Below are 23035 nucleotides of genomic sequence, written 5' to 3' on the forward strand. Positions count from 1 at the left end.
TAAGAATGGTCTTTACGTATTTACATGTTTGGAGAAGAAACAGTATTTTGTGACACATGAAAATTATATGAAATTCAAATGCTGGTGTTCATAAACAAACTTTCATTAATAATCATCCATGCTAAGTCACTTATGCATTGTTAAAGCTGCTTCACGCTACAAGACAACAGTTGTGAGACCGTGTGGGGCACTCTTATCATTTCACAGTGCTGCCAGAAAACCACAAACTGCAGTGATTTTCATGCTTCTAAGGCATAGTGGAGTGTGGATTATGTATTTCAAATCAGATGGCAAAGTGCTGTGTTTATTATGTAATGACAGTAAAGAATATAATATACTTGGACATGACCAAAAGTACTAGTTTTCTGTTACTGTGGAACAAACTACCAAAAACTTAGCAGCTTATAGCAATACATTTATTAGTCCAGAGTTTCTGTGGATTAGAACTCTGGGCACGACTCAGCTGAGGCATTTGCTCAGGGTTTCACAGACTTCATCAAAAGATCAGTTAGATGACATTCTTATCTGGAGGTGAAAATGGGAAAGAATCTTCTTCCAAGTTCCTTCAGATTGTGGACAGAACTCACACCCTTGCAGTGTATAACTGATGGTGTGATGGTGTCAGCTTCTTGCTGGCTCTCAGAGGCCACCCTCGGGTCCTAAAATGGTGTCGACAGTTCCCAGCAGCTACCAACAGTTCCTTGCCACACAGGCTTCTCTAAAATGGCCACTTCTTCACACCCCTAAGAAGAACCTCTAGCTCCAGTCTTTGAAGAATAAGTCTTAAATGCAGCAACGTAACCTTCTTTCACACCCAAGTCCCAATCTTTGTACCATGCTCCAATAAATCAGTTCTCCCAGGTCTTGGAATCCCTACTAGCTGCTTCCAAACCTCTTTGATGTTGCCTGCCTGGCTATGTACTAGAAAAAGCATTGTATTAAAAAAAAAAAAAAAAAAAGTCATCTTCGAGTCTCAACTAGTTGTAAAGCCTTAGGCAAGGCCTAATCTGTCTAAGCTTATTTTAATAATTATAAAATAGGAGGATTAGATTAAGAGACTTCTGAGGCTATTCTTACATTATACACATTATTATAATTGTCTGCTGTATTTGATGACAAGGACTCATTATGTAACCTGGTGATCTCTGAACCTAGCATACTGTCAGGCACCTAGGACAGTCAATAGCTACTACAGATTAAGAAATGAGTTTTTTTCTATCTCTAAACATTTTCAGGTTTTGGTGGTATGATTCGTACCTAGAGCATTCCCAGTTACATATCACTACACCCCCCAGCATCAGTCTCTCCATTCACCTGATGCACTCGCTGAACCTCACCAACGAGTATGCTACAAGCACTGCCAAGAATTTCCTGTATGTGATAGCATTCCCTTGCCTGAATTACTCTTCTAATCTGGTCTATGTTTGTGCCTTTGGTGCTGATTCGTTCTACACCAAAGAAAAATCAGTTTTGAAAATTAAAGATATCCTTTTAGCTACAGTTGATAACTGGTACATCAGAAGTCACAAATCCAAATGGCCACAGAGGTACCATAAAGAGAGTGAATCAAATAGAGTGTGAGACAATAAGTAGTACTGGGGGCTACAGCAATCTGGAAAGCAAATACTCCAATTAGAGGCGGCTACCACTCAGCTGTAAACAACTGCCACCATTCAGGACCATCAGATGTCCAAATTTTTCAAGAAAAATCCAGAAACCTGGATTTTACATAAAATCTCTCCAGTTGCCATTTGCTAAGCACTTAATTTGCTACATATTTTAAACAGATCAGCTCATCAGTTCCCACAATTATACTATTTCAATCCCTATTTTTACCAATAAAGAAAACTAAAACATAGAGCAATTGTACAACCTGACCAGCATCATCAAGTTAATAAATGGTATAGTGAGAACATGATCACAAGGAGTCAGATTCCTGAGTTCACATTCTTATCCACTTAAACTCTGATGGTGTTTCCACTAATTCTCTGGCCTCCCAAAGTCTAAAATGTGTCTGCCTTTCTGTCTGGATCGGCAGGTACAGTCTGTCCCTTCCTGCCAGCCTGTACTGTCTCTACAGTACCTCAATGTTGTCAGATCCTAATTTGAGCCAAGGTGGCATTTTAAAGAAACCCCTGCCAAAAGACTAGTTCTTCAGTACAATGTAGAATGGAAGATCTGAGAACAAACTTCCTTGTGTTTTTTCCAAGTCTTGATTAAGAGTTCATTGTTTTACTCTTTAAGTATGATATTGGCTGTGGTTCCCTGAGTGCCTACCCTATGTGAAACATGCTGGTCAATAAGCCCCATCTGTGTAGACAGATTCAAGAGGCTGATACAGAAAAAGACAGCAGAGCAAACAGAATGGCAAAGAAAACCCAAACCATCTGCCCAGAAATAGTAACCTAATCACTCCTTCACAAATATGAACTGACAGAATCACTAATTCATGAAGAAAAGTAACAACAGGATAGAAAAATGCCCCCCAAAAAGCAAATTTTTTAAAATACAGGGAGGTACACCATTCAGAAAAAAGAAAACATTAAAAAAAAAAAAAAAAAAAAGATCCTCAGTGACTTTTGAGAAGGACAATAATAAACACTGAGTTAAGAAAATAATGCCATACTATACAGAATAACCAAAGTAGGAAAACAATCATATTATGTGAAAGAAAAATAAAAAGAAACAAAAAATAAAGGAACAGAGACAGAAAGAAGCAATTCAATACCTCTGACTTCCAACTAATAAGATAAATTAGCATTAAGGACAGAGGAAATTAAGAAAAAGAAATTTTTCCTGAGCTACAGCAAAAAGGGCCCTGGGGGCTCATCAAGGAAGAAAACTAGAGAATTCCCTGGCGGTCCAGTGGTTAGGAATCCATGCTTCCACTGCAGCAGACACAGCTTCAGTGGCTGTTTGGGGAAGACGATCTCACATACTGCAGATGCGGCAAAGAAAAACAAAGAAAACCTAACACAGGCATTCCACTGTAAGTTCTAAGAGTGTAAGCAAGGTTAATTGATTTTCAGCTTTTAGAATCAATTTTATCCCCCCCAAATAAGATGTTATTGATGAAAATGTAAATTTTTCCAGGGTTAAAGTAACACTGCAATTGATAGACACTCAGCTGTTAAGGCGGAGTAGAAGTAGTAGAGGGAAGGACAGGGATATGAACACTTGCAACTTAGTAAGCACAGATTAAAGAGATAATGTAAAATTGCTACAACAAACCTACATAGCATATTTAAAAGCAGAAACATTACTTTGCCAACAAAGGTTCGTCTAGTCAAGGCTATGGTTTTTCCTGTGGTCATGTATGGATGTGAGGGTTGGACTGTGAAGAAGGCTGAGGGCCGAAGAATTGATGCTTTTGAACTGTGGTGTTGGAGAAGACTCTTGAGAGTCCCTTGGACTGCAAGGAGATCCAACCAGTCCATTCTGAAGAGATCAGCCCTGGGATTTCTTTGGAAGGAATGATGCTAAAGCTAAAACTCCAGTACTCTGGCCACCTCATGCGAAGAGTTGACTCACTGGAAAAGACTGATGCTGGGAGGGATTGGGGGCAAGAGGAGAAGGGGATGACAGAGGATGAGATGGCTGGATGGCATCACTGACTCGATGGACGTGAGTCTGAGTGAACTCCAGGAGTTGGTGATGGACAGGGAGGCCTGGCGTGCTGTGATTCATGGGGTTGCGTAGAGTCGAACATGACTGAGCGACTGATCTGATCTGATCTCTGATGATTCTATCATAATTCTCAGCATACTAACTTATTTAAATATCTATATTAAAAAGACAGAATTTATCTAAGGGATATATTTTCAAATTATCCTTGAGAACAGATTAATAATCAATTGCTTTTCTTTCATAAACAATTATAATTTTCATGGAGTATCATTCACTAATAAAGATAAAAAATGAGCTGCTAAATACAGAAAACATTAGATATAATCTGATTATATGAGTGAAAATGTAGGTCACAGGCATACTTCTAATTTGATGATCACTGATGAATCTTCAAAACAGAAAACAGAAAATCAGATTCTCTAACCTGCATGGCCCAATAATTTAGGACATTACAGAGCCAACTGACCTCCTTTAAGTTGCAAATAGATAAATCAAAGTAATCTGAGAACATATTAGTATAGTATGTTCTACTTCATAAAAAGCCATACAGCTAGCTAAAGCTTTCCAGTAAACATTAATGATCAGTTCTAAATTGTTTAAAATAATTATTAGTACTCTACCTATCTTCCCTTGGACTGCAAGGAGATCCAACCAGTCCATCCTAAAGAAGATCAGTCCTGGGTGTTCACTGAAGAACTGATGCTGAAGCTGAGACTCCAAAACTTTGGCCACCTGACTCGAAGAACTGACTTATGTGAAAAGACCCTGATGCTGGGAAAGATCGAGGGTAGGAGGAGAAGGGGACGACAGAGGATGCGATGGTTGGATAGAATCACCAACTCAATGGACATGAGTTTGGGTGAACTCCAGGAGTTGGTGATGGACAGGGGAGCCTGATGTGCTGCAGTTCATGGGGTTGCAAAGCGTCGGACACGACTGAGCGAATGAACTGAAACTATCTTCCAAAATAGGTTGTAATCAATATAGAATTTCCATGTACCTATAATTTTAAATATTAAAAGTATCTATAGGTATCTTTTCACATGCTGTTATTCAATATTCTTTGCAAATAAAAAAATCACATGCAATAGAAATTTTTAATTAATTTTTTCACAAGTTAGTTGTCATAGCATTGATTTCTCACTGCTTTATCTTAAATTTTAAAATCCATACATAAAATGAGCCATTCAGTGTTTTAAATGCCCAATGCAGTCTCTATAAAAAATGACACTACTACAAGTCTCCAAGCTTCTCCAAAATCTAAATGAGTAAGGATATTCGTGATGTGATGGCTAGCCGTTACATCACATGCTTCTGTTAGCAGCAAGTGTCCCAGTTACTGGTTTCTGGCATGAGCTCAACTGTGGTTGTCTAAGAAAAGACTAAACACTTATTTTTGAAAGCTAAATCATTAACTGTAATGACAAAAATGGAAATCAATTCTCTAATTACATACCACAGAAACTTATTTTATCTCAGAAATGTTTAGTAACTATCATCTACAACACTTTAGATTTTCAAAACCTGATTTCAGCGATGTCCCTTGTATATTTCTGTTAAGAGCCAGAAAATTCTAGCCTTTAAAATTTATCATCAGTTTTATTAGACAACAGTGTTCCCCAAACTGTGGATAATGACCCATTGCTGGGTGTTTAAACAAATGGGTCTTAAGCAACAGTTTTTTAAATAAAATAGTATCAAAGAAAGAAAGAAAATAGAGTACTCAAATGTAGTAAGAATAGTTTTGTTTAATGAGATTTTGTTTTGGCTCCTTATATGAATATATACATATCACTAGGATACAATGCAAAATATATTTCTCTAAGTTGTGGTAAATATTTTTCTATGCGCTGTAGTCAAAAATATTTCTAAATTTGAAAGCTACTGCATAATACATAATAGCAAAGGAGTAGCAAAACATACTATATTCAGTTATAACTAAGTCAATTTTATGGGAACTTGTATTAAAATCTCAACTTTCATAAAATATGTAAGTATTACTGAAAGTCTAATTAAGTAAATTTTCTAATTATCCACATCTAATTGTTCTCTAGGTAACTAGGATATGACCATTTCATAGGCCCTCAAAATGTCTTCTGAGGACATGTGCCTCCTCTTGAATTTCACAGTTGAACTTATACTCCCGTTGGTAACATCCCTTATCACTGCTAGTGAGTCTCCATGTTTGAAAGAGGAGGGGGGCGGGGCTCGGGCGGAACGCCCCCGCGGGGGCCGGCCTCCCGCCCCCCACTCCGGCCCCCTCCGCGTCCCGGCCGCGCGGGGGTCCACAGACCCCGGGGTGGGGGTAAAAAAAATAAAAAAATAAAAAAAAAAGAAAGAGGAGGGAATGTTTAATTTGAAAACTAAACCCTTTAACCCCTCCAGCCCCTTAAGCACTTATAAACACATCCAATCACGCTCATCTCCTGTACGATGGAAATCAAAAATCAAGTAGACATCATATTAAATTTATACTAAGAGCAGGTCATCTCACTATCTCTAAGCATAGACTTGACTACAAATCTCAATCACAGGAATGATGTTAAACTCCAAGCCATCAATGAAAAAATCATGTTCCATTTGGGGGCACTTACTCTCATCCAACAAATACTTGTTGAGTATTTACCCTATTGTTGCTGTTGTTTAGTCACTAAGTTGTGTCCAACTCTTTGAGATCCCATGGACTGCAGCCCACCAGGCTACTCATAATTTATATGATCATCTCTTTTCCAAATAAAGGAAAGAAAAAGGTATCAGAGGACAGGCAGGCCATGTATGGCTCTGAGATACTACAAGCAAGCGGAATAACACCTCACAAGTCAAAGATCATTGATACTGTAATTTCAGCTCTCCAAGACATAGCTATGAGTCAGAAGAAAAAACAAAAAAATTCACCAAAGGAGGTCACAAAATGCATATTCTGTTCACTTAATAAGAGCCCCTGAACTCCATTTTAACATAATTCTAACAAGTTTACACTAGAAATCAAACTGGAAAATTTGAGGTGACTTATAAAAACATGACAGAGAACAGGAAGAAGGCAACCTTATACAACTTCAATAAATTCTGGCATCTACGCATGACAGCACAGTTTGTAATTGATGTTTAGAATGAGAACTGGGCATCAGCAAGATCTGAATATGCTTAGAAAACACTGAGAAAAACAGTACTACTGTGTAAAGTTTACCATTTAAAACAATGTTAATAAAATATTTAACTATAAATACAAACTTCTAATTCATCTAACAGGTTGTTCCCTAATAATACCAGATAAATGAGAAAACACTTCAGGAAAGTCAGCAGCTATTTCATGCATGGTTCCCATAACAAAGTTATATTCTTTCTTAACTACAGTGCTTGTTTCCTAATTTATAAAAATGTTATTAAAAACAACAGTTTAATGTAGGCAAAGGCCTCAGATTTAAAACAGTCATTCAAGGGTATTAGCATTTGAAAATTCCAATTATGAAGTTAATATTGTCAACCCTCATTGCAGAAAGGGCTTATCAGTATAGTTAGTGTCGGCTGCTTACTTGTGTCTGACTGTAGACCGCCAGGCTCCTCTGTCCATGGAATTCTCCAAGGAAGAATACTGAAGTGGGTAACCATTTCCTTCTCCAGGGGACGTTCCCAATCCAGTAATCAAACCCAGGTCTCTCCTGCACTGTAGGCAGATTCTTTACTGTCTGAGCTACAAGGGAAGTTCCTAACTAGTATAATCGACAGTAAATCATAAATAAGCTGACTTCTACAAAACTGTGGAATGGAACATGTAACAGGTGACAGAAACTGGCTGAAAGGACAACCACTTCTCCGTGAGAAGGATTTTCTTCTGCCTAGTTCAAACCAAAAGAATCCGTCCCCAAAGTAGTGCTATAAACCTGAAGACAGAGACAGAATTGATCCAAAGGCACCTTAATCCCCAATATGAACACCAGGGTTAAGGCCTAGATTTTTGCTTTTTGTTTTGCTTTTTTTTTTTTTTACAAAGATCAGGGCTGCATGATCTTAGCAAGAAAAAATAGTTCCAAACCATACGGAAGATTGCATTCACTGAAAAGTGAGACTCCCCAAAATCACTATCTCTAACAGATCTACAACTATAAAAATATCATGTTCAGAATTAAATGTTATTGTCAAGATATTCTGGTATACAATCAAACCAACAAATTACTAGAGTAACTCAATACAGCCAATTTAAATTTTAGGAACTGATTATTAGTGGAACTCTCCTACATTACTGGTGGGAATACAAAATGCTTTAGAAAATAGTTTGACAGCTTGCTATAAAGTTAAACATACACTTGCCATCTGTGTGTGTTAGTTGCTCAGTCGTGTCTGACTCTTTAAGACCCCATGGACTGTAGCTTGCCAGGCTCCTCGGTCCATGGGATTTTCCAGGCAAGAATATTGGAGTGGATTGCCACTTTCTTCTTCAGGGGGTCTTCCCAACCCGGGGATTGAACCCAGGTCTCCCACATTGCAGCAGACTCTTTACCGTCTGAGCCACCAGGAAAGCCATACTTGCCATATGACCTAACAATTCCCCTAGAAAGCTACCCAAGAGAAATAAAAACTTAGATTCACACACAAAAACAAAACCACATACAAAGTTTTGTGGCAGCTGTATCCATGATCACAAAAACTAGAAACAAGTACTTCAACTGGTGAATGGATAAATATGCTCAAGTATATCCATTATGATGGATTATTGCTTAGCAGCAAATAGAAACCACTGATACACACTACAACATGGATGAAACTCAAATGCATTCTGCACTGTGGAAGAGAGATTTAGAAGGCTACACACCACATGATTCCATTTACATGGTATTTGGCAAAAGTATAGAAAGAGAGCAGTGGTTGTTGGGGCTAGAGTGGGAGAAGGGCTTAAGTACAAATGGGCAGCATGAGAGAATACTCTAGGGTGATAAAACTGCTTTCTAATTTGCCTGTGATGGGGAGTGAAGTTTGCTGTGTGAACTTAAAAGAGAGAGAAAAACTTTAATATAAAAAATATCTTAAAATCATAATTAACTGAAATGCTCAAAAAAATAGAATATTTCCTTTAAATTGTCCAGCCAGCCCATGAATGCTTTTCATTTCAAAAATCTTTCTATAATGTATCTCTCTACTCTTAAGCCTGAGAAAGTCAGTCAGAGGGTTGGTTTATTACTTTATTTAAACTAGGCCCAATTTACTTGTTTGAAGTTTGTCTTATACAACTGTGATGATGCAAACTAAACTGGTCTGGGATGAGTATGGTGCCTCAGGAGGGATTTAATTAATGAAGGTTCTTCCATGTTAAAATTCTCCCTACAAAAAAAAAAAAAATTCTCCCTAATAAAAGATGAAATGATTAATCTATTCAACAAAGAAGCAATCATTAGAGGCCTATTACATACCAAACACAGGAAATACAAATGGCAAATAAAACCATCACAATCCCTGACATCACATAGCTTAGACAAACCATACACAAGGTTAAATCTGTCCTCCAGGAGAATCGCAGTGCTTTCAGGGGACACAGCAGGTGCACCATAACTAAGCACGCTGTGTGTGCTTAGCCCCTTGGTCGGGTCGACTCTTTGAAACCCCATGGACTGTAGCCCGCCAGGCTCCTCCGTCCATGGGATGGGATTGCCCAGGCAAGAATACTAGAGTGGGTTGCCATTTCCTTCTCCAGGGGAGCTTCCCAACCCAGGGATTGAAACTGCATCTCCCACACTGCAGGCAGATTCCTTACCAGTGAGCCACCATGGAAGAGGTCTAAATTTCCCATTAAGATTTACACCTTAAGGTGTCTAGTGTCATGGCAAACACAAAAAGACATGGACCACAGTGCTCACCATTACCCTTCAGTATCTAAGGATGGAAAGAAAGCAAAGATTATACACACAGAACACTATGCATGCACAGCAGTGCAATAATCACTCCCCTATAGAAAGGTCCTCGTTAGGGAAAGAGAATGTGCACATTTACTTCTGTCACCTTTTCAGCAAACAAATTTCTGTATTTTTCTGATACAGAATACCGTAAGTATAAACTTCTCTGGCTGAGGAATATTATTTTAAAGGGAAGGGGGCAGGGAAGTAATCAAGAAAAAAAGAAACAGGATGGAGGGGGGGGAGAGAAGCCAGAGTAGGTATGAAGATTTTTGCAGTGAACTCTTAAAAACAAATTAAGGAAGTTTAAGGAAACTAAAACAGAGGCACTGCAACCACACCCCTTCTACTTTCTGTTATGAAAAAGGAAGCCAAGATACAAAAAAAAAAAAAAAGATGGGTGCCTGCAGGTGCTGTGGCATGAAATTACCATGAGTTACAGAGGTAAACTTACATAATGCCAAGGACCAAAGAGAGTGTGATGAATGCTCAGCTATGCTGAAGTTACCCGAAACATTGTCCATCTCAAGCATCCTAATTACACAACGCTTCTGGGACCACAATGGGCCCCACAAGACTCGGTTGTCGAAAAACCAGAAAAGCTTTCAACAACTGCTAAAAAAATAAACCCAGATTAAAACAAAGTGCCTCTTGGTATCCACATACTTACAACTGTAAAAAGCAAGAGAAGTCTACCAGGATCTTACTCAAACTCCATCTCAGAGGAGTAAGATACTGAGTAGTTCCTATCCTAAGCAAATGACAGAAGCAAATCAATGCCGTTTCACAGTTCCTTTTCCAAAGTTCTTGCAGCTAATCATTCTGGAACTCAGAATTTCAGGGCATTTTTGACAGGTGATACAGTGTGTAAACACTATGTACTTTGAAATACCCACAGAGAAAGCAGAATGGCACAGAGAAGTCTGAGACAGCACTGTGACTAAACATTTACTATTTCTGCAGTGAAACCCACAGTCACGTGAAATAAAAGACAGTTAACAAGATTTGGGAATAAAACCAATTTGTGTCATATATACCAAAAAAATTTGTTTTTGTTTTCAGGGCATTTGGGATGTCAAAACTATTGATAAGAAATTGTGGTCCTGTTGAAGAGTACCCATTAATCCATTACTAATTATATGTGCAAGATATAACTGGTAACCTCTTTATCATGGCTTTTACTGTAGTATATTGATGAACTCAAAATAATTCTAAAAGTCTCCCAATGGTTCACACACAATATCTCCTCTACACTCTGCTGTGCTGTGCTTAGACACTCAGTTGTGTTCGACTCTTTGCAACCCCGTGAACCATAGCCCACCAGGCTCTTCTGTCATGGGGACTCTCCAGGCAGAAATACTGGAGTGGGTTGCCATGCTGTCCTCCAGGAGATCTTCCCAACCCAGGGATCCAACTCAGGTCTCCTGCATTACAGGCAGATTCTTTACCAGCTGAGCTCCCAAGGAAGCCCCCTACACTGTACCCACTCTTAAATTTCTCTACCACAAATTCTCCTATCAGGGCAGTTTACAAATATCTAACCATTGACATTGATAGAAAAAAATGCCACATCCAAATTTGCCACTATGAAAAAAATGTTCATTGAATGGAATTTAATGTATTAAACTCACAAAATGGCTTGCTCTCATTCTGTCATAAGAAAAATGCTATAACCAGTAACAGTGTTCCTGACCTAGGGAGGAGCAGTAAATGAGTCACCTTGGAACCTGATTTCCCATAAATGACAAGATACAATAACCATAAAACCCTAGTATCATAGTGTACTTACAAGTATACATTTACTGACTATATCTGATATAAGTAATATACTACATACACAATATACTATAACTGAAGTACTAAACTATCTCCACCAACGGGAAAAACAGAAACAATACCTCATCAACAATGGTAAAAAAGAGTAAAGCAGAAGTACAATTACACTAAAATACCATTAAGGCTCCTTCCATGCTTATGTTCCATGAAAAATACAACTCAACAATATTGCAAATATGATAAATATAACCCAAAACTAATCAAATTTTGATGAGTAACATTCTTACACTAACTTTAAAGACAGGATTGCTTTTATCACTTAGGTTTCTTAAGATTTTGAGAGGAATAAGGACACTACACGTAATGACCAAGGGTTCAATCCAAAAAAGAAGATGTAACAATTATAAATATATACCCAACATAGGCTTCCCACGTGGCTTAGTGAGTAAAGAACCCGCCTGCCGGCGCAGAAGACGCAGGAGATTTGGGTTTGATCCCTGGTCAGGAAGATTCCTGGCGGAGGGCATGGGAACTCACTCCAGTATTCTTGCCTGGATAATCCCATGGACAGAGGAGCCTGGCGGGCTACAGTCGACAGGGTAGCAAAGAGCTGGACACGACTGAAGCGACTGAGCATACACGCACACATGCACCCAACAAAGGAGCAGCTCAATATGTGAGGCAAATACTAACAACAATAAAGAGAGAAAGTGATGGTAACAATAACAGTGGGGGACTTTAATACCCACTTTCACCAATGGACAGATCATCCAGCAAAAAATCAGTAAGGAAACACACTTATATGACACTTTAGAAGAGTTGGACTTAATTGATATTTAAAGAGCATTTCATCCAAAAGCAGCAGACTACACATTCTTTCCAAGTACACATGGAACATTCTCCAGGTGCCTTAATTTAATCTGATAAATTTCCTTTAACAAATTTTCCAAATGTCAAAACTCCACTAATTGTGGTGCCATACTATTCAAAAGATGCTAATGAACAAGCAATACAGTAGCCTAAGGATTCTGAGTGTGAAACCCTAAAGAGAACTCACTTCACTAACCTGTTCCTCTTGCATATATTTTCTATGCATTTCTTTCTTATCTTTACACCTCCATCCCTGATTAAAAAGACAATCTGAAAGTAAAAGGAAGTCATTTTTTCAAAAAGAGCTAAGAGATACACATAAAAAATGAAATGAGTCATTTTTAACCCTGAAGTACATTGGAATCACCTGTAGAAATCCTAAAATAGATCAACACCCTGGCCCCATAGCCAGATTCAACAGCATGGGTAGAATCCCAATATCTGTCATTTTTTGAAACTCCACAGAAAATGTTAATGTGAAGTCAGGGCTGAGAACCACTGGAACAAGCTGCCTTCTCTACAACCTCTTTCTCTCATCTACTCATAAGTATTAGCACTCCCAGCCCTATAGCAAGGACTGAAAGCACCATCTTTAAAATTGCCCAATTTTGTTCTCTTCTTTATTCTGTCACAGAAAAAAAAAATTATTAATTTTCAGTTGGGAGATTTTTTAAAAAGTGAATATAGTAAAATTTATTTTAACTTATTTGATGTTCTCATTCCCAGTGCTCAGAACTTTATTGTTCAGTCAGCCTTCAAAAAACAACTTTCATTAGTAGAGTATTTAGATTAACAGAATATAAACACACAACACGTATTTCAATAATCAACTTTCAACAGACTATCAGAAAATACTCAAAAAAATAAGTTTCAAGGGCTGATTACATTGCTATTTTAACTACCCTAATATTTTCAGAATCTTAAATATATTAAGAAATACTATCAATAATATGTCCTGACATTCATATGACAGAAAACAAATTCAGTAAATAGTCTACCATTTTTTAAAAATGAAAACTGGCATTACATGATTCCACATCTTTAAGATTTACACTTTGGGAGGTGGGAGGGTGGGCGGTGCGGAAATGTTAATATTGTTTTCAGATCCCTGGAACAAAAGAATATAAAATACTGTTTCATAAAAATATACATCTACAAATACCAGTTTCTTTTTCAAATGTCTCACCAACTATTGATACCTACTAGTTTCACCTCCAAAACAATGCTAGGTTATTTTTACATGCCCAACTAGGATTGTATGAAAAGGCTTCATAGTCATATATATATTGAAATATCAGGCATTTTCTCTTCCTGTAACATTACCTACTATATTCGCCTGAAAGTATTCATTGCAATAAGTATTTCACAGAAATAGAAAATAAACATGACACAGACTGGGTGTAAGGGGAAAAATAAATTTTCACTTCCCTTTTTATTAAAGGAAATTCTGACTGTAACTTTGACTCCAATATATCATACTCTGATACCCTGCCAAGTATACCACCTGAAGTCAAAAACTAAACAAGTTTAAAATAGATAACACAATTAATAATTACAAAAATTCAGAAGTCTACTACTTTTATAAAATGTTCTTATACCATATGGTATCATACAGCTAATTTCAACTTAAAATTTTAAGAAACATAATTTTAACAAGCCCAGTTTTTTAAATAAAGGCTATTACAATGCAACAGTGCATTCAGTGCATACTCTATTCAAGGTAATTTACAATGAAAGTGGACTATGGTAAATTCTAGGTTGGAGAAAACATCCCATCCCCAAATTTTATTTTCTTCCCTCAAATGAAAAACTCAGTATTTTTTTCTGATGGTCAAATAATGCACAATCATAGCTGAAAACCCAAACGATACAGAAAAGTATAAAAAGTGTAAAAATAAAAATCATCCCAAATCTATTTATAAATGTCATTAACATCCTTCCAGGGGATGGATGGATTTACTCTGTATGTTTACAACAACAATGCAGGGATTAGAATTACCATAATTAATGTGTACTAATTATGTATTTATACATACATGTATTTCCATATATGTCCCCATAAACACACACACACACACACAATTTCTTTCTTTTACACATACAATAAAGAAATCTTTAAGATAACTTTCTTGAAACTAAAAATACAAGAACTGTTCCAAGCACTCAGTCTGCTTCTGCCTTTCCATTTCAGCAGGCCAGGTTTGAGGTTACTTTGTGTGGGGAGGCGGGGGGAGGGAGGGGAAATCCAAGTGTGCTGTTTTTGTGGGCTGCTTGAGGGAAGATTAAAAGATTTGTCTGTTTGCTTGTTTTATTTAAACACATATGCACACAAACACACACATACATATACACTTCAACTCTGCCTAAAATTTTCCAAACCCTGAGAACTTTAAAGGTTCTTGGCTGACTGCTTTATATAACTAGCCCATGGTCCTGAGCAAAATTGCAAAATACACAAATTTTTTCACAGCCTCTCCCCTTTTGGTTAGAAAGAGAATCAACCTATCAACCTATCAATGAGGATAGGAGGGTTCTATTAACCAGGTACGTGACAAGCATTTCAACCTTCCACAATTCAGTTATAAAAGTCTGTGATTCTCCTCTGGCCCTATAATTTTCAGGGGGGCGGCAGAGGGTGGGTGGCTGTAGTCAGGATAATATAACACCCATCTTTCCCTCCTACTTCAAAGAGATTCGTTGACTCAAAATAAACCAACCATTTCTGACTGATAAATTCCCATTTCCTCAAGGCATCTTACTCTCCTCCAGGTGTCACAAAGAAGTCTGATAAAATCAAAGATGTCGGGCAAGTTTTGTCCAGGAAGGAGGGCAACAACACACCAAAAAATTTAAATAAGTTTAGAGGTACAAGTTTTTAAAGTTAAAATAGCCCTATGAAAGTTAAAATAGCTTTTTTCCATGAAAAAAGTAATAATCAATTTTACTGACTCGAAAGTCAGTAAGAAACTAGCAGTGTTTTCAGCTCCTAAAATATTCATACCTGAGCATATTTAAGACAGTCACATAGAAACAGCTTTCTAATCTTTGATCTGTTACATTTGCACAACACTTTAAAGTTCAAAGTGCATTTGTATGCATTATTTATTTTCATCCTTTAAACAAGTAGATGTGGTGGTCACTATTGATTGCCTCTATAACATCCATTTCCCCCATATTCTTCCTTCCCACAGTTTTTTAGAACATCCTCCCTCCACCATGTAACTCAGGGAAATGTGACCCCATCCCCAACTGCAGGGACTATATCCTGAATAGTAGAAACTCACTACAGTAACCCTGTTCCCCGTGTCATAACTGGTTTAGAAGTGTATGTGATCTAATTCCGGTCAATAAAACATGAAGAGGGACTTCCCTGGTGGTATGGTGGATAAGAATCTGCCTGCCAATGCAGGGGACACCGGTTCTATCCACAGTCCAGGAACATCCCACATCCCGAGGAGCAACTAAGACGGCCGGTGCGCCACAACTACTGAGCCTGCGCTCTAGAGCCCGAGAGCTGCAACTACCGAAGACCACGCACTTAGACCCGGTGCTCAGCCACAAGAGAAGCCAGAGCAATGAGAAGCCCACGCACTTAGACCCGGTGCTCAGCCACAAGAGAAGCCAGAGCAATGAGAAGCCCACGCACTTAGACCCGGTGCTCAGCCACAAGAGAAGCCAGAGCAATGAGAAGCCCACGCACCGCAATGAAGAGTAGCCCCTGCTCACCTCAACTAGAGAAAGCCCATGCGAGCAACAAAGACCCAACACAGCCAAAAGAAACAAAAACTTAAGGGGAAAAAAAAAAAACAGGAAGGCGAAAGTATGCAGGTAGGCTTGTGCAAAAGATGTCCTGGCCAACGCACCAGGATCCTGCTACCAGTAGCAGGAAGAACCCATACACAGGGGAAAGCAGAGGCAAGTCAATTACACAGGAGCTAGCCAACACTGAAAAACTAGCCCTGCCTTCATACTTCAGTGTTCCATTTCAGAAGCTACTGCATTTCTGGTGTTGTAATGTGTGACACCAAGATAAATAGTATACCCCATCTACCTTTCCTTCTCCAACTTGGACCTTCTTCTCCTACACCTGCGTGCCTTCCTCTCCACTTGGGCTGAGTTAGACAGGAAAGGCGAGTAGTTACCATAAGCTGTTAAACCAGCACGCTTTGCACCAAGCTCAACAGCTCCTGGTATACATCAAGGGGATGGCATTTCCTCTTCCAAAGGACAATTTCCTCTACCAACTCACTCCTGCAGTCCCCACTCAGGTTGAGGAGATGGTGGAATTACAAATGGCTCTATCCATCCCTGACACTGTGTAACAGCTGAAAGAGAACACAGAAAATCAGATGAGGGACTGTATCAGGAAACAAGTGGATATCATGTGACTGGATAATTGAACAATTCATCCTAAAATATGAATGGCTGTATGCTCAGGAAGACCAGTATTTCTCTCTTTTTTAAAAGAGGATGCTGTTAAGTAAATCTCTATGAGTATAAAAGAGGTGTTATTTCAGAAGTAGATACCTCTTTAATATATTATTGTTAACATACAGTTCATAAGTGAATTTTAAAAGGGAATCACAAAAAATCTACATACTTTAAACAGTTTAATGCCACCAACACTAAAACAATCACAAAACAGTCTTTAAATGCAGGTTGCCAAGGCCTTTCCTTCAAGCATAAGTCTACAGATTGTAGTCCTACTTTATTTTTCTTGCAAAAACCACACCCATAGTACATCACCTGTGATTTCCAGCTTCTGTCTCTTAAACATGGAAAGACAGCTCACAACACTGAAAAGCAATTTTGCTGAAGAATCTTACTGTGAAATCTAAGATCTTTAGGGTTTTTTCCCCTAATCATTTAAGTTATTTCACCTAAAACTATTTTAACTATAATTGACTTCAACCACTCAATTACTCAACTGCTTTTCAAAGCAGCCACTGGGTCTCAAGATAAACACCTTTTTGCCTTCACAGTTCACTGAATAATGTTTCATTAAACTATGTAATTACAACAAGACGTACAACTGCCATTAACTTGTATTCCCATCAGTTGCTGTATACCTTGTATACCTACCAAGAATCATTTGTCTTTGTAACAATTTGTTGGGTACAAAGATAAATGATTCTTGGTAGGTATACAAGGTATACAGCAACTGATGGGAATAAAAGTTCAAGAAACTAGAGGGTAGTCTACTGCCTTTTAATGTAGCATGGACATCAAACAGTAAATGAATGGAGAATACAACAATCTTCTGAGTGGGTTAGAGAGGCGAGTTCAGAGATTCTCCTGTAACAGGCTATCCCTAATAGTCTTTGCTGATTCTACACACCAATCAACCCTCTGACAACTCATATACATCAGCAACTTCTACATTTATGAGAAGACTTTCACAGTGCCTACTGTGTGCCAGGCATCACATCCTGGCACTTCATACGAGTTTTCTCAATCCTGATGAAAAATATAATGGCAGAGAAACTATCCGCACTCTTTTCAGCTAACGAAAGCAGTTCAGCACCTAATCAGCTAAATATATGTAATAAATTTGAATACAGTTAAAAGTCTGACAACTCACTGAAGAAAAAAAACGTTAGAAACTTGTGTTTAAGAAAGAGGGCATCTATCATGAGATTTTTACCTAATTACAGTAAAAGCTGTAAAAAAAAAAAAGTGGATATGGTATAGTCATTGGATATAACAGTTATAGATTTTCATCAAATTAAATTATAACTATGTGATATGTCATTAGTAAAGAAAATGATCAAAATGTGTCTTATCTACCAAATACACAAATACTTCACGTTCAGAACTAAGATGATAAGGGATAAGAAGGAGAGACTATAACCAGTCACTTAATATGGTTAAAGAACAAATCACTATGCATCTTTCTTACATCCCATAATAGAAAGGAACCCAAACATTCACAGTTCCTAAATCTCAACTTTGAGAAGGGAGCTGGAAAGACCATGGCTAACAGCAGTCTCCACTGTCTCTAAAACTTACCCATCTCCACGTTTCTGTCTCATTCCATGTTTCCTGACTAGTTCAGAGGCTCTCCAAAGTCACTTTACATTAATAGATAATACACACTTGATCTCTACATATTAATAATCCCATGTATGGTTCTTTCCTATAGATTATCACAAAAACGATACTCTGCAGTAGCTTAAGTTACTAGAACCATATCTTCTGCTCCTAGAGACTCTACGATTAGAAAACTACAGATATCCCCAAACCACCATTTCCAAAGAAATTACATCTTAGAAAAACAACACCCAAACACATATTAAAAACATTACTCAGTACCGCTAAATGCCAACTGCATAAGAGAAGACAAAAAGGAAGATGATAGAAGATTAGGGAAGATATCACTGGTCTAACACTGCAAAGTCAGAAAAAAAAAATGATTTAAATATGCCCTCTGCTACTCCCAAGATACACCTTAAACAGGATGCTTAAATTCTAGAAGACCGTTTCCTACTGTCGAAAGCAAGCGGTATACCACCTAACTCATAGAGCTGTCTTATAACAGTATCATTTAAGGTCCACAGACAAAGTGAGCATTTAATAAAGTGTAACAGGTACTGCTATTATTGGGAGATTTGAGATACAAATTCAGTTATAAAGTTAAGTCCTTGTTGAACACTAAGAAGGGAACAGTTAGTAAGAACTATCAATCTCCCCTGCAACATGACTAGATGATTAAACACTGGTGTCGTAAGGGTGATATTTTTTAAGTACCCCTTTGATAATGATTAAATTGGGGGTTAAATTTTTTTAGAGTTGTTGATACTTAAGATGACTAAAAACCTTGTACATATTGATCCAGAACTGTGGAATTTTCTCATGTTGTCATCTTACTATTACAGCCAATTCTCGTCCTATATAGATTCCTCACATTTCACTTCATCCATAGCAAATCTCACCTTAAAATGTATTAATGTAAAATGTATTATCCAAAGACCTGTATTTTGTTGGTTATTATTTTCAAATTCCCTCTATTTAGTCTGTTATATTCTTTTAGCAAGCTCTTGGAAACTAAACCACTTGTTCCATTCTGAAAAAATATGAACCAAAAACCCATGCCAGAATGACGGTCTATTATCAGCATGAAGGGGATACAGAGGAGACCCAGAGAAGAAATGCAAAGATTCCCATTTCTTTCCAAGTCACATGTTTAAAAATCTAGCTTTATTTCATATAACCAACTGCCAGATTACCACACACTCATATCCAAAAGCAAGTAAAGAAATACAACAAAGCCATGTATAAACTGTTTCATATACTCTTCTGGCTCTCCTCTATTAGCATGAAGGATAACAAATTGACTATTCTGTTATACTTTGTTTCCTTTAAACTTACTAGCCTTATTTTTGGAGAAGGCAATGGCACCCCACTCCAGTACTGTTGCCTGGAAAATCCCATGGATGGAGGAGCCTGGTAGGCTGCAGTCCATGGGGTCGCACAGAGTCGGATACGACTGAAGCGACTTAGCAGCAGCAGCAGCCTTATTTTCATAGGTATTCCCTATCACCTTAGAATCTATACACTAGGATCTTCATATGGTGAACTGACTCATTTTTAAATACAAGGCATTCTAGATGTCCATGGACTGATCACCACCTAATTTTATAGCTTCATTTCCCATAAAGACTTCCTGGCACAGAGCCTTGCCTCCAGTTCAACAGGCCCCACCATACCAAACCAACATGTCCGTGCTCAACTGCTCCCTTCACCTACAAAAATACCGCCGCTACACACACTGAACCATTTTGACAATTAAAATATTTTAAGGCCTAAATGGAGTATTACCAGCTTTAAACTCATTTGTAATTCCCAGTCAAAAATTAGTCTCTCTGTCTCACACACACATACACCATCACCACCACCCCCACATTTCCGTACATCTCTAATAAGCCCCACAGGAGTCCTGTGTTGCAATTATTTCTGTGCATGTCTGCTTCTCCCTTAAAGGTAACTAACTGGATCTAATTCCTCTTCATGTGTCAACCCACTCTTTCATCCTCAACACACAGTAAAAGTCCCTTGCACAAAGTAAAGTTTCAGTCTGAACTAAACTATTCCTTTGTTTGAATCCTAGTTCTTTTATTTGAAGGAATAAATGCATTTCATGTGCTGAAGATTTTGTTAATAGTTAATGCTTGCAAATCTAACAATGAAAATGTCAATAATTATATAATTCATTAATTTTTAGGTTAACGACCTCTTGGTCAATGAGCACACTAAATCATAGTTAAAAAAAAAAAAATCATTTTCCAAGATTCCCCCAAAAGTCTCATACACATCAACATTAAAGTTAAACTTTCTGTTCCCCATTCTAAGAAGAACTACTTATACCTGAGGCATATCCAGAAAAGGAAGCTCCCTGAATACCAAAGTGTCTATACACTCTGCTCTGAATCTATACAAAAGCTACGCAATTTATTTTATTACATCTTTCTTCCAATTCCCATAAATATGATTTTCATGTTTTGTACAAAATATATGGTTAATGTATATAAAATATGACTATAATCTTAGCTCAGAATATAGTTAGACCAAAAGTTTGAAGTTTGGGAATAATTATAAAATACACTAAGTACATCTCTCCACTTCCCTCCCCCCCCAAAAGTTACTAAGAATGTCACAAACCAGATTTGATTTTTGGTGGGAAATGTTTTCTTAAACTGGGCTCACATCTTGCAACTTTTATGATACTTTTCTTTCACAATTTGCTTATTTATAGGGAAAGCAAATATTCTTCAAAAACATACACATGCCTTTACTAGATATTTTTAATTTTAAAAAGTATTCTAAGTCAGATATAGCTTAACCTCTTTTACTATCTGTGTGGGCCAATGTCAATTCCTATCACAAGAAGTAACTGCAAACGTAAAAGAAATTAAGTACTGACTTTTTCTTAACTTACTAAAAATCAGTAGGTTTTTAAGTGTCCAATTAAAGTCGATGTTCTAAAACCAAAGGTTAAAAAAGGGTCACTTGCTGACCAGCCTAGGCACTCATTACAACAGAGTTAAAACTAATTCGCACAATGGCAGCAACAGTAGCCATCTCCCACACACACTCTCTCCCACCCATTAACTTTTCCTCCTTCCCTGGGAGAACTGGAACCATCCTAACACAGGCCTAACTACCCCCACCCCAGAAGCAAACACACATCTCCATCACCACCCCGCAGAAAAGAAACGTGGGGGCTGTGGACCAAGAGAGCCGACGCTTCTGTGTGTCACTTCCCCTAGCAAGTGGGATAAACAAACAAACCAGCACCCTAACAGTAACCATCAGAGTAATTTTGTTCCCCCGACTAATGCCTTGGGTAAGTTTTGAGCAAAGTCAAAAGCTCCAACAAATAGGTAAATCCCTGCCCCCCACCCCAAACCTGGAAACAAATACCCTATCGGGAAGTTTCTCCCCGAAATGAATGCTAGCCCCTGATCCCTCCCTCCAGCCGACCGATAGCTCCCACCCTCTTGCCTAAAATGCCTACTCCAAAGAGAATTGTCTGGACAAAATCGAGGAGCGCTGGGGGGCTGCACTCCCGACCTCTCAACCCTCCTCGCAAAAGCCCCTGCCTTTTCCCACCTCGCCCACATCCCCGCGGTCCCCACTCGCGCCGCACCACTCGGGCAACTTCTGCGGCCAGCCCGGCCCGCCGCCCGCGGCCCCCTCCCTGCCCAGCGAGCCCGCGGCGCCCTCGACCCCCGGCCGCGGCCCCCTCCGGTCCCGCGCCTCCGCGCCCCAGCCCGGGTCCTCTTCGCCCACCCCTTCCCGAGGCCCCCGCTGGCGGCGCCGCCCCCGCCGCACCCTACCCCACCCCACTCAGCCCCGGACCCCAGCCCGCCCAGCCCCACCCGGGCAGGAGGGCGCCGCGGCCGCGCCGAGGCTGCCGGCGGGCCGGGGCCGCCCAGCCAGGCGCCAACGCACAGGGGGCTTTACCTCAGAGGCGCGGCCGCCAGCGGCGGGTCGGTCCCGGGCGCGGGCGGCGCCCCCCGGTCCGTCAGTCAGTGGCGGCGGGGGCAGCGGCGGCGGCACATTGCACCCGCCGGCGGCCGGAGGAGGAAAGCGAGCCACGCAGGGAGGGAGCGAGCGAGGTAGAGGGGGAAGGAACGAGCGAGGGAGGTAACGCAGCTCGGCTCGGACTCGGTCCCCTCACTACTGCCGGTGCGTCCTACCGCCGCCTGTGGCCGGAGAGTCGCCGCCCGGGCCGCTGCTGTCGCCACCGATGCAGCCGGCAATGAATGCACAGCGGCGCCTCCTCGCTTATCCGGAGGTCAAACATCCTTCTGCCTCGGGCATCCGGATCGGCGCCGGACCCGGAAGTGAACGCTTGGGGAAAAAAAAAATAAAAAAGGGAAGCGTCTCTCCAGCGGCGGCCGCCCCTTGAGCTGCCCGCATCAGCGAAAAGAGCCGAGTACAGCCGAAGGTTACACCGACTTGCTCAGATTGGTCGGCTTGCCGACCGGAAGAAAAGCAGATTGTTCATTGGCTGGAAAGGCCTATAAAAGTCAAGCCACGCCCCCTCCCTACCTCCGCACCCGTGGTGCGTGTAGAGATCGTGGAGTAATTGTGGTTACGCGCCTGTTTCCCTGGGTGAGGCCTTGGGAGAAGAGGCTTGGGTAGGTCTGTGGCGAGAACTGGGAGAAAATCGCTCATGGTTTAGAGGAGGAATGAAAAGTCCCCCTCTGCATGAATGAGCAGAGAGCCTAAGGACGCCATTGTGCCAAGTCAGGTTGCCGAGGCTTTGCTGAGTGTGAGGAGCACACCCCTCCAGGTGCCAAAGAATTTGAAAGCCTGGGCTCAGGGAATGACATCACTGGATTGACGTTTTCCCCCACTTTTTTGTAACTCCA

At 39.7% G+C, this 23035-nt stretch overlaps 1 protein-coding gene across 23 annotated transcripts in view; it reads right to left on the reverse strand.

Annotated features, from left to right (window-relative positions):
• The window catches only part of CSNK1G3 (casein kinase 1 gamma 3), a 116419-nt gene extending 93833 nt beyond the window's left edge, over positions 1–22586 (reverse strand). For 14 of the 23 annotated variants that reach the window (XR_015167046.1, XR_015167044.1, XR_015167045.1 and 11 more), the window contains exon 1: positions 22122–22500. The gene's annotated coding sequence lies outside the window, so the exon portion shown is untranslated. Of the gene's footprint in view, positions 1–7160; positions 7292–16209; positions 16484–22121 lie in introns of those variants that run through there. The other 9 variants (XM_086410637.1, XM_086410626.1, XM_086410635.1 and 6 more) reach the window with 4 other exon arrangements.
• Positions 22587–23035: the final 449 nt, after the last annotated feature.

The sequence above is a fragment of the Bos grunniens genome, chromosome 7, assembly GCF_055505025.1.
Source record: "Bos grunniens cultivar Pamir isolate PY7600 chromosome 7, Bosgru_T2T1.0, whole genome shotgun sequence".
Classification (NCBI taxonomy): domain Eukaryota; kingdom Metazoa; phylum Chordata; class Mammalia; order Artiodactyla; family Bovidae; genus Bos; species Bos grunniens.